Below are 12,778 nucleotides of genomic sequence, written 5' to 3' on the forward strand. Positions count from 1 at the left end.
ACAAGAGCACACTGGCCCTTTGTAATCAGGGTTTGCAAAGGAATAGATTTAATACAGGACACAAAATTTATAGGGCTATGGTGTAATATTTACCCAAAAAGCCAAGTGCAAAGGAATGCAAGAGAACTGTCCACAAGCTAGGGATCCAAAGAATCCAGCTGGGGGCCTGGATCCCACTGCACGGTCCTGGTCAAGTGCAGCTAAAGACCCACAGCCCATGGCAATGTCCTCTGCAAGTCCAGCTCAAAGCCTGGAACCCGTAACAGTGTCTCATGCAAGTCTGTTTCAGGGATTTAGACTGGGAAGGTCTACGGTCAGTGGTGGAAGCTAGAAAGCCTGTGCCAGTGGCATGAAGGATCTGTGCCAGCAGCTGAGGGATCTGCACTGGAGCCAGGAAGTGACACTCAGGGTAAAGGCTGGAGCTTCCCCAAAGAGAACGGCAGCCAACCGCAGTGACAGTGAGGACCTGACCTCCTCCAACAGTGAGCACAGCTGAGCTCCTATCAGGAACGTAAGCGCAACAGGCTTCTCCAGCAACCGCACGCCACCTTCCCCTCCAGGTATCCGCGTATGGTGCTGGCCTTCCATGCCCAGTGCCACGCAGATTCATTCTGGTGTGTCGTTACAAGCCTTAGTTCATCCACCACGTGGCCTGACCATTGCACTGGCCTGCTCTTCCGCGGAAGCCCTTCACCTATGAAGCGGAGTTGGTGTGATCCCGGGAAGCACGGCCTCAGCGCTGCTCTTTGTGTGAAAGAGCTGTGTCCGGTTCTCTGACCTTTGGAAGGTTTGCGTGAGAAGCCCTCTCCTGGGTCATCCTGCTGTTCCTCTCCACAGACCCCCACTCATTCTTGCAAACCGGGCTAAGCGCTTCCCTTCCTCCCTGACTAACCATGGACTCATCCTGCTTTCTCTGCTCTGTGCTCCTCCGACCTTCATCTACTGTCTGTAACCACATCTATTCCATGGGCTTCACCGTACTGCACTTAGCTCAGCACCTGGAAGAGCCACACGTTATTTGCTTAGCACAGAAATCTCTCTCCTAGTGCTGTTCTATTTTGCAAGTATAACTCCTCTTCATCAATTGGTCCTTGTCCTACAATTCTAGAGGATCTTGCCAGTCTCCTGAGACTAGCTAGTTTCTGTAGAAACACTCTCATCATAGCTAGTTTCCATAGAAATATCCTCGTCACACTTTGATTACATATTATTGATTTGCTACCCTCTCACACTGAATAGCGAGTGAGGATCGTCTGTCCACAACATCTGTGCTGTGTGGTACACTTACCACTTCACCACGCTGAGGTGCACTGGGACTGAAGATTATGCAGGACTCTGAAAGCCGTACCAACAAAAAATACAGAGCATCAGGAAAATAAATCTCATATTCATTGCACGTTGAAACGGTAACATCCTGGATATGAGATAAAGTATATCATTAAAATCATTTCATTTTTTGTGCTTATTCTTTTTCAGCATTAGAAAATTAAAATTTTCACATGTGCTACACAGTATTACATATCAGTCCACTAGACCATGATCCTAAGGAGTAGAAAGAAGGTATTTTTATTCTCTAGCTATCATTTATGGCCTTGAAAATGTGTATTGAATGAAGAAGTTTTAACAATGACAAATAATCAGTAGAAATATAGCTGCTTCATTCAATTAGCGAGAAGTGAAGAAATTTATACAGGTCATATATTATTAATGCTTGAAAAGTGTTTGAGATCCAATGAAAATGCCCTCTTTTTTGTGCTTATACAGTATACATACTCAGGGGGAAAATAACCAACCTGAACATTCTCTATGATGTAAAATTCTAATATATATATATATATATAATATATATATATATTATATATAATTATATTATATTTTATATATATATTATATATATTAGAATTTTACATCTATATATATGTAATTTTACACACACACACACACACACACACATATATATATATATGTTTTGTGTCTAGATGTCCTCCCAAAGCCTTATGTATTTATACAGGGGCAGATTTTTCACAGGTGGCTGCAACCAAAGTGTGTGATTGATTGATTCTAGTGCAGTGCGGGGTTAAGGGTGGGTGATTGCGGAGAGAGTGCACTGATTGGGTTGGCACCACCCTAACCCTGGTAGACTGGGTACCTGAGGGTTTGTCTCGCTCCTCTTGCAGCTTTTGCTGTCTTCTGCTACCATGAACTCTTGCCCCTCTGCCGTGAGCCACCCTGCCACAGAGCCTGCTGATTATGGACTGAAACTCCACAAACTGTGAGCTACGTAAACCTTTCCTCCTTTAACTTTGAGTGTTGGGTGTTTTGTCACAGCAATGAGAAAAATAACTAAGACAGTATATACATGTAAATATAATGTATATCTGTATGTATATATGTATACATAGCATATATGTATGTATGTATAACAGATATAGGTGTTCTATATATAAAACACGTGTATTTTTGAATCTGTTTAATACCGCTTCTGCTTTTCCTTTGAATCTGTGTTTTGGGGGCAATTCTGAATGTGCCTGTCATCCGCAGATGCTTCTGTTCTCTAAGACTTGGGAATCAGTAGGTGGTGGTGCAGATGGCAAAGAGAGGGTGGGGTGACATTTCAAACTGTGGGCGGGACTAATGCAAATTTGGCAACCCAAATGGAATTTCTGTGGGCCTCACAATTTTTGCAAGACTTCTTGCTTCCCAAGCAATCTTCATCTACCCACCTCTACCATATGTGTGTATAAAAGTGTAGAGTGTATACACAGTATGGAGCTTTTATTTGTATGTATACACACAGGTATACACATGAGAGGGAGAGACAGACAGACAGAGATATTAGGACCTCTCCACCGAAATTCTATAAATTATCAAAGACCAAGGAGACATGCTCCGAAATTTGCCTTTTGAATCAAACATTATACTTTTAACATAAGAATCCACAAGAATTTTTGTCAAAAGGATCTGAAATAGCTATTCATTATGCATTGCATTGGTTCTAACACGAAGTACAGATTGTTAATGTGAAGTTTCAGCTATTGTCGTTAGAACGGCATAGCTGTAGAGTGTGACTGGTGGACGTCGGTCTCCTCCACACTGCTCTGTCAGGACGGCTCAGTGTACCATGTCCAAGGTGTGCAGGTGTGGAGACCTGACCTCCGTGCCCTTGGTCCCTACCCCTCCAGCTTGCCAGCATCCTCCCCGAGTACTCTGTTCCAGAAGGATGACGTGCTATCAGCTGTCTTGCCCTAATAAACAGTGCGCCGTGGCCTCTCTTATGGGCTTGACCATGAGAGGGCTGATCATATTATTGAAAATTTAACTTTTCGTACAGTTACAAGACTCTCAATCTTCTCATCAACCAACATTTTAAAAGAAGTAGAATGCCTTAATTAACTATAATGAAACAATACATGTCTTCAGGCTCTTCAGTGAAATGCTATACACTCATGTGTCCTAAGTTAAAGGTATATTTCATTTCATCCAATGAAGTTGAGACTCTAAAGCAAGCTACTGTGGCTATTATGGAAAATGATTTCATATTTATTTAGTAAAATTATACACAGCCAATTACTCAATTTTCATTTTTATGATATATGCTAAGGAAATTCTCAAATATGTGAACCAAGAATTAGGTATAAAATTGCTCACAGACGATTAGCAAGAGTGAAGAATCAGTAACTACTTAGAGCCTATCAATAATAAACTAATAAAAGAATTGTGAAGAATTTATATATTGCACGGACAGATGGCAATAAAAATGAACGCTACTGAGCTGCTATCAGCATGAATCTGTCTTGGGGTCTTGGGTTGAGGGGAAAGAAGACATCAGACTGTACACAGAATGACCCCCTTCATGGAAAGTTTTCAAACAGGCAAATTAAGCAATGTGCTGATTGGGAGTAGAGACACAGGGAACAGAAATGCTTAAAAGGTGGTGTTGGCAGCAAGCTCCAGGTGTTGAGCAGAGGGCTAATGAAGGCAGGGGGTGAGAGGGCTGGGGCACAAGGCCACGGGCCCCTGGGTCACCCTGTGTCATAACCCTGTGGGAGCACGATAGCTTGCTCTAGGATTACTATGTTAGTACTCTCTCTATATAAGGAAATCATGAAATAATCATTTAAAATAACTCAAAACAGCTATGAAGAGAAGGGAGGAAATAGGTAATGGAGAAAAGAAAGGAAAGGAAATACGGAAAAATTAAACAAGAAAATAATGACTAAGAAATACGGAGGACAAGATTTAAATTGTCTGAACAAACCAGAAGTGCTGGGCATGGTGACGCCACCACACCAACCATCAGAGGCTGGGCCGGGGTGGGTCAGATGATGCTAGCTGTGTGCTGGGGGGATGATGCCACAGCCCTGACCAGGAGATGATCATTTTTCTCCAGACATAGTCCTCAGATTTATACATCACCTAACTTCAACTTTATGGGGTCAGATGAACTGAAGCCGAAAAGGTCCTAGTGAACTTGACAAGGTTGCACTCTGGTGGGTGGCAGATCAGGGGTAGGGATACCACTGCAGACACGCGGATTTCTCAGCACCACGTTCTCTACGCTGGGTGTGAGGTGCAGCCCCAGCTAGTGAGAGCCTGTGGGCTTCTAGCCTGTCAGCAAAGCCAGGGGACAGCTGGGTTCCCAGTGGGGGTTCTGCTCAGTTTTATGGAAAGCGGCCCATTTGTGTCAGGAGCTATAAGGTTAAAAGTCTGAGTCTTTTTATCCTCTTTTAGAAGTCCTCACTTTTCTTTGAGACCCATCACTCTTCATGATATACTATGTTTGGGATCTGTAGAAGCATGTCTTTAAAAATACATTTTCAGTCATTGCTGTATTTCATTTTCCTCCCAAAGAAATAATAAGCCTTATGTGATGAACAGAATTTTCCATACATCAGATATTTCATTAAAGAATAAAATTAATGCTATCTTCTGTGTTTTGGCTCTGTCTTAATGGAAAACCCACGAGGGTCACGCCAAGTTTAAATATTTGTACATAAAAACAATTTAAAACTGCTGTAAACAAGAAAAATCGTAACACCCTAAATTGTCACTCTGCATCATAACAATCTTATTTTATTTCTCACATCACTGTGAAGACTTTATTCTGTGGAACTGTGTATGCTTATTAATATTTTATGATCTTAGTTAATGTAGATCATCACAAAACAAAATTATGGATGATCATCAACGTGGGAAAACGTGGAGAGAAAATTCCCTGAGACTGAGTGCCCTTCGCTGAAGCACCTTGGCCCTCAGCTCACAGCCAGGGCAGGGTGGTTCCATCCTCCCTGCCCAGCTTTTGTAGAACAGGAGTCCCCTACCCAGGGTCCTTCATGAAGCTATGAGTAAAGGTGCGATGAGGATCTCAAGGGGTTTGCCGAGCAGGTTGTAATGGGAAAGCCAAGACTTCACACGCAGCCGGTGACCTCAGTGGATTGCTAGCTGCCACTTGGGAGCCATGCTTTCCTAAATAAGTTTCTTCATTTCTCTTAACTTGAAACTTAATTTCAATTTTCTCACCTGTATAAGGGAAGTAAGATCTATTTACAAGGTCACTGTGATGATGTAATGAGATTAAATACATAAAACATCACAAAACAAAACACAGTGCCTGAGACTAAGTGATTAAAAATTGTTAGTTTCCAAAACTTCGGTACATCCAGTTACATTCTTTTTGTCTTCATTATGATTCCCCATCCACGTCCCTAAAATAGTACAGATCAAGATGAAATAAAGGGGCACAATCCAGTCTCAGTGTGTCAGAGCAGTGCTGATTAGGTCCTCGCTTCAGTGAATCTCATCTGCCCAGATTTGACTGTAGACAACCTGCCCTGCTCACTAATCCCAGTCTTGCGGTGTCCCAGCCGCCTCCCATGAAGGCGCTTCTGCAAGACCTCAGTCCCATGGAGACCCGGGGTCAAACCAGCCCTGCCGCCGATTGTGCTCTGACGGAGGCTCCTTTCCCGTTTGAACGCCCCTGTGCTGAGCATGGCAGGCAGATTCCTGGCCTCTGCCCTTTTCCTGCTGGCTTCCCTCCTCCACTCTCCTCAGGACCCAAGAGGCGAGCTTTTCCTTGCTCTTACCTAACCCTGCCATGCTTCGGTTTATCCTTCAAAATTATGTATTACCCTAAGACAAAATCTAAAATACTTAACGTGGTCCCAGGATGCTGACTGTTTTACCTGTTTCTTTCTTTTGCAGCCATTTTGAACCACTTTGTTTTCCTTTTACTATTTAAACTAAAATACAATCACACCTGCTTTTTAAGAAGTTCTCCTTGACTGTGATAAATGCTCGTTGCCCAGACTGCCTTGTTTCATTTCCTAAGACCGCTTTTACATTTTTGTCATCATTACTGTTTCTACAGTGGACTACAATCTGCTTAAATGTAGTTTCCTTTTTGTTTGTACTGACTGATTTTTATACTTCCTAAATCTCTAACCTGACATCTTTCATCAGGTTTTAAGTATTTTCCCATTTTCTTGGAAGGCTCCAGCTGAGTGTATGTTAGACCTTTACAATCTGTCCCACATTTCTGTCACATAATTTCTTGAGTTCATTCTCCCCACCCCTCCTTAGTTTGCATATTTTCCATATGTGTATATGCCTTTTGTGTATTATTACACATACACACTTAGCTGTTATTTTTAGTTATACATTTTTACTCGGTTTTCTTGTAATTTTCTGTTCTTTGACAAAATTTCCTACCTTTTCATCTGTTTTGTGTGTATTGTTCTTTCTTTCCTTGAGACTCCTAGCCATGTTGATGTCTTTGTCTGCTACCATCATTTTTTGGATAGCTATAAATTGATTTTGTTACTCTCATGTTTTCTAAATATTTGATCTTGTTATGTCTTTGAATACATTTAGACTATCTGACTGGATGCTGGGTATTATGCATAAAATAAAAGCCCTAGAAATTATACATTACGTATCTTTCCCTTTCTAACTCTAGGGAGATGTATTTGCCTCAATATATAGAAACCCGGGTGAGTGAGTGTGTGTGTGCATGTGTGTGTGCGTGTGTGTGTGTGTGTGTGCACGTGTGTGTATGTATATGTGTGTTACCGGGATTTGAACCCCTGGGCCTTTGCAGTGAGCCATATCCCCAGCCCAGCCTTTTGTTGTTTATTTTGAGTCTCACTAAGTTGCCCAGTCCAGTAACTTCTCTCTACAAGTTTTGGTGATATTCCCTGTATGTCTGGATTCGGCCTTTGCTTCTGTACATGTCTATGCGCAGGAAAGCTCTAAGACTGTAATACTTGTTCAACAGCACAGCTGTTGAAAACTTCCCTAGGCTTCCCAGAGGGTTCCCCTGCCCTGTGGACTGGCGGTGCCCTGAGGTTTTCTTACCAGAGTCCGGTTCCATAGAAAGCCCACCACCACCTTATTATGGTCTCCTGAGGCCCCCGAGCCCCTGCAGTTTCCTCTGATTTCTGTCCTCCTGCGGGACTCTTGGCTCAGGCAAAGACCCACATCCTCAGGTCTCTGCAGAAGAATATCAGCGCCAGACTCCCACGCCCTGTTCACTGGTTGATTTACAGACCTTTGATGCCTTTAAATATTTTACATGACTTTTCTAGGTTCTCTCAAAAGAAACTGGATTTCTGCAAGCTGGGTCATTTGACCCAGGGAAAAATAATGTCAGCTTCAGCCTTTTCACATGATCATGCTTTTACTGGAATATTTTTATCCCCCTTTTTACCTGGAAAACTATCCCTTCTCTTCTGTGACTTCTGCTGAGAAGTGCTGTTTACCAACTCATCCACCAGTATTGTCTTGCTGCTGAATTCCTTCACGATGCCTTCTGTCATTTGTCTATGACACCTCTAAATTTCTGAAATGAAACACGTTGTTTACTGGATGCCTTCTCCTGACTAAATTTGAAGGGCAGAGAAGACAAGGACCCTTTGATTGTCGTGTGTGTGCTCTGCCCTGGATCTGTTACAGAGCACGGCAGATGGTGGGGATGTATTTCTGACCACCTTATGGAAAGACTCAGTCCTCTACCTAACCAAACTTTGGGGCCTGATGTCTCCCCTCCCAGGATGTGACCTCATGCCTCTGACACACCGCCTTTCTGTCCTGGCTAATGACATAGGCCTAATTAACAAAGTTTTCAGAAGTAGCAAGCATGGAAAACTCTGTGCTCCACATACAATGAATATGTCAGGGGTGGAGAGAGCTAGACGGCCAGCTACACAGGTGACCCTTCCCCATGCCATCGAATTGGCCGGAGGTGGGCTGTGACCTGGACAGGGCCCTGTGCCCAGTTCTCACTGGGCAGTATTTCTGTGACGGGCTTTGATACAAAACCATCTATTCCAAATTTTAGGGAGCTCAGAGCCTAGGATTGATGGAACCTGCTTTCCTGATAAAGTGCAGAGGAGTCCCCAGATGGTGCTGTTATAGAGTGAGACGTAAACGCCCATTTCGCTGAGCAGCTGAAACACATGGGTTATTGGTTACAACAGTTAACATTTGCCAGCTAATGTAGAAACTGACACTTGCAACTGGGTGCAACCAGAACAAAATCCAAAGCACCTGGAGACAGCAGAAACTGACGTGACAGGCCCAGCACACAGGAACGTGCAGCGCTGCCTCAAAGGGTGTGGTCAGATTGTCGTAAACAGAATTTAACAGCAAACTGTATGACTCTCTAATCTATAGCTCCGTCCGGAGAAAGATGAGAAGGGAGCCTCTCTCAAAGACAGAAGTCAGAGTCGTAGAGAACTTTGCCACTCAAATCTGTGCCCTAACCACATCTCTTGCACAGGAAGTGCCATGCAGGGCCTGATGGTGACCCCCACCTTGGTGGAGGCCTGGGTAGAAATGCAGGTTTCCAGCCACTGGGAAGGGATGTTCATGTGCAGCCTCCTTGGCTCCTTTCATCTGGAAGCAAAGCAGCTCAGGCTGGAGGAGACAGAGGGGCCACCGGAAAAGAAGACTGAATCCTTCAGTTCTCACCGAGAGGCACCTGCCTGGTAACAAGCAGCCTGGGCTAGTGGGCGAGCAAAATCTGTTTTCTTCTGGGCTTCCATAGATACTTAGGGGTATCACACAGACATCAGTGTGACCTAGTGCAAAATTGCTAAGTATCTCCCAGTAATCAGGGGGCTGAGGCAGGAGGATCAGTGTGAGTTTGAGACCAGCCTGGGTTACACAGAGAGCTCAAGGCTAGCCTGACCTGCACAGCGAGCCCCTGTCTCAGAGAGACAGAGAAAGAGGGAAGAAGGGAGAAAGAGACAGGGAGAGAGAGAGAGAGAGAGAGAGAGAGAGAGAGAGAGAGAGAGAGACAGGGGAGAGAGAGAGAGAGAGAGAGAGAGAGAGAGAGAGAGAGAGAGAAGGACAGGGGGAGAGAGAGAGAGAGAGAGACGGGGGAGAGAGAGAGAGAGAGAGAGAGAGAACCACTACATATCCTGAAAAAACCTATAATCTTACACATTAAAAAAATTAGAAGGCCAGGGGTTTAGCTTAGAGGCATAAGCACCTACCTGGTAGGTGCAAGGTTGTGAGTTTGATTCCCTGTACCAAAAAGAAAAGAATAGGTCCGTCTTTTCTCTATTAAAATAGAAAAACTTACAAAAACATTAGCATGAGAATATTTAATACCTGCATCTGAGATTATTTGAACCAGAGCTCACATTTGCATGTATTTGGGTACATAAAAGCCTATTTTGTTGAATGTCTTTTCAAAAGTAAGAACTCCATAAAATACATTGTCTGATACAATTTAGCATGATTATTTTTAAGACTAAGGGTCCTAATTACATTACGACATATGTGAATTTAATCATGCTAAATCAACTTTAAGGCTGGAATCATTTTCGTATTAGAAAACATACTTATACCTGGTTATCTACAAAAATACTGTTGTTTTAAATACAGTGGTATAACTAGAACCAAATTCTGTGGATAATACTTTAAAATATTGAGCATATTCATGATAAAAACTAAATAATTTAGTTTTGTGTGTTATTACTAACACAGCTAAGTCATTTGAGGGGCTTGATTTATTTAATAGTATTAAGGGAGTTCAGAAATGTTTACCTATGCTAATAGCGAGTTGAATATAATAGTTATATTGATAAGTTTGATTCTGAATGTAACACTGAGTTGGCTAATATGTACAATTAAATACATTACTTCTTATGAAGTAAAATATTTTACATTTTTGGCTACAGTCTCTGTGTGGCTGCTTCTATTTATTCATATTAGTTGACATTATAGAAATGTAGAACATAAACATCTCTCTACAGATGACCTTGTAAAACTCAGGAAAATAAGGAATCATTGTTCTGTACTTTCTGTATTGAATTTTTGTTTCTTCAATCACATTTTGCTTGGAATATCAGATTACTTTTCTGCCCAAGGAACTAAAATCGGGTCCTATTTTAAACCAAAATAAAGAAATTTATTTTTTGAACTTTTTTCAGAAAGGAGTCTGTGAGCCATGTGAAACTCAGTCTTACCAGGAATACTGAGGATGGGTGAAATTCTCCATGCATTTCATAGAAAGTACATTTGAGAAGCATCTTTACTCTTACTAACATTTTCTTATTGGATATTATTCCTGATAATTTATTTTTATGGTAAATTAAATCACATGGCTTAATCAATTTCAGGCTGAACTGTTTACACTGAGTCAGTTCCATGGTGATTTTCTTGGCAAAACCAAAATAACTACTCATAGAGTCTGGAAATTTCCAGCCAGGTCATAGTTCATCGTGTAATAAATCAATAACAGCAAACGGACATACACACGCATCTTCAGGCTGCAGAGAGGTGTATTTGAATGTGCTCTTAATGGACCTAACACGGTCAGGTTTATCCTGGAGCTTTAACCCAGGAGGGGTGAAGAAGACGTTGTGGGATAACAGATTGTCAGGGAGCAGGAGGTCTTGGACACCCCAGCTTTCACACTGAGCCGCAGACCTCAGGCTCCCACTTTGCTGGGGCTGTTCATGTCACACGCCAGTTTTGATGGCCTTGACACTAGAAGTGGCAGCAGATCACAGGGCTGTTAGCTCAGGAGCTGGTGTCGAGATGGGCTCAGCGGGCTGGACCCAGGTTCCCACTGCACACGGAGACAGGCCCAGGGCTGGGAGCGCTGCGCTGAGTTGGGTCACTGGCCAGCATATCTGTGCTCGAGGTGGCTCAAGTTTTATGTCTTTGCTTTCTCCTCCTCCGCTTCATGTCAGCATTATCATGAACAGTCCTTGTATGAGGGACACCTGTGTACACCAGGCTCTCACACTGCTGCTCCTGACCCTAAGAATCTTTATCACCTACAGTCCTGGTTGTACTCACACCAACTGCATCAGAGACTCCAGGCCGGGGACCAGCAACCCACGCTGCCCCATCTTCCCGGTTCAGGACAAAGCCCACGGTCCTGCTGAAGGGTGCTCTAGCTGAAGACTCTTGGTCAGTGCCCGGCCCAGCCTGCTTCACCTCCTGTCCGAGAGCCTCCTCTCAAAGAGGTCAGAAGATGACATGCTCCGGTCTTTACAGTGTAACCCTCCTGGTAATCCACCTTCACTTCCGGGAGGATAATCAGAAAACATTTCAGTTAGGCTGGCTTTGCTTTAACCAGGAACAACACCAAATGTTGATTACTTTTTCTTGCACGAAATGAGTTTTTGACTTATTTTCCTTTTTCCTTCAAAATATACTTATCAAGTGCCTATTACAGCCCCACGGATAGACTAAAGGCTGGCTACAAGACTTGTAATTATTAATTGTACCAGGCATTCAACAGATTTTAGTACTTTCAAATTTGTGAAACTACAACCACAACAAATCTCAGAGAGTATCATCACTCCCTCTCAAAAAATAAACCCTCCTGTAGATTAGCAGTCCCCATGTGTTTCCCAGTAATTAATCTTCCACCCCAACTGAGACAAACATTGCTGTCTTCTGTCTCTGTGGATTTGCTCTACCGGTCATTTTGTATAAGTAGAATTATAGAATAGGGGGTGTTTCCCGGGCTTTCTTATCCCACTTGGCATGTTTTCATGCTTCAGCTCTGTTGTAGCACGTATAGATATTTCATGTTCATTGTTGGATAATATTCCATGAAATGGACTTGTCACACTGTGTTATGCATTTGTCATTTGTTGACAGTTGACGTTTTCCTCTTACTACTAATACTGCTGTCCTAACATTTCAGGCACATGTGCTCATGGTGGCACAGGAGAGGAATTTCTGAGTCATGACATGACTCTGTCCAGCCTTTTCCAAAGCACCTGCCCATTTTCCACTCCCACCAGCAATGCAATCTAGAGGACTGCTAACTTGGAATTTTGGGTGTGCTTTGACATTTAAATTTTTATTTTTTTAATGATGTCTTAGTTACTTTTCTCTCATTGCTGAGACAAAACTACTTGACACCCAAAATTAAGGAAGGGAAGGTTTATTTGGCTTACAGTTTGTGGAGGTGTCAGTCCACAATCAGCTGGCTCTAGAGCAGGGCGACACATGGCAGAGGGCACAGTTCAAGGCAGCAGAAGCCAGCAAAAGCTGCAAGAGCCAAATCAGAGGAGAGCAAGACTCATTTCCTCTCTTACATTGCAAGCAGGCTACCACCCTGCCCCTGGGCAGGTGTGGCAGTCACATTACCTCTCTGCCCTTCTCTTGCAAGGAGCTCAGGGTATTTACAAGGGTGGACCCCGACCCTCTGCTAAGTGGCTTAGTTACACTTGTAACTTCTCAAGTTGACAAATGTATCAACCATTACAAATGACAAAGGGCATCACATATCCTAAGATTAAAAAATACC

The sequence above is a fragment of the Cavia porcellus genome, unplaced genomic scaffold, assembly GCF_034190915.1.
Source record: "Cavia porcellus strain 051 isolate PalLab524CR breed Dunkin Hartley unplaced genomic scaffold, mCavPor4.1 scaffold_2, whole genome shotgun sequence".
NCBI classification, from domain to species: domain Eukaryota; kingdom Metazoa; phylum Chordata; class Mammalia; order Rodentia; family Caviidae; genus Cavia; species Cavia porcellus.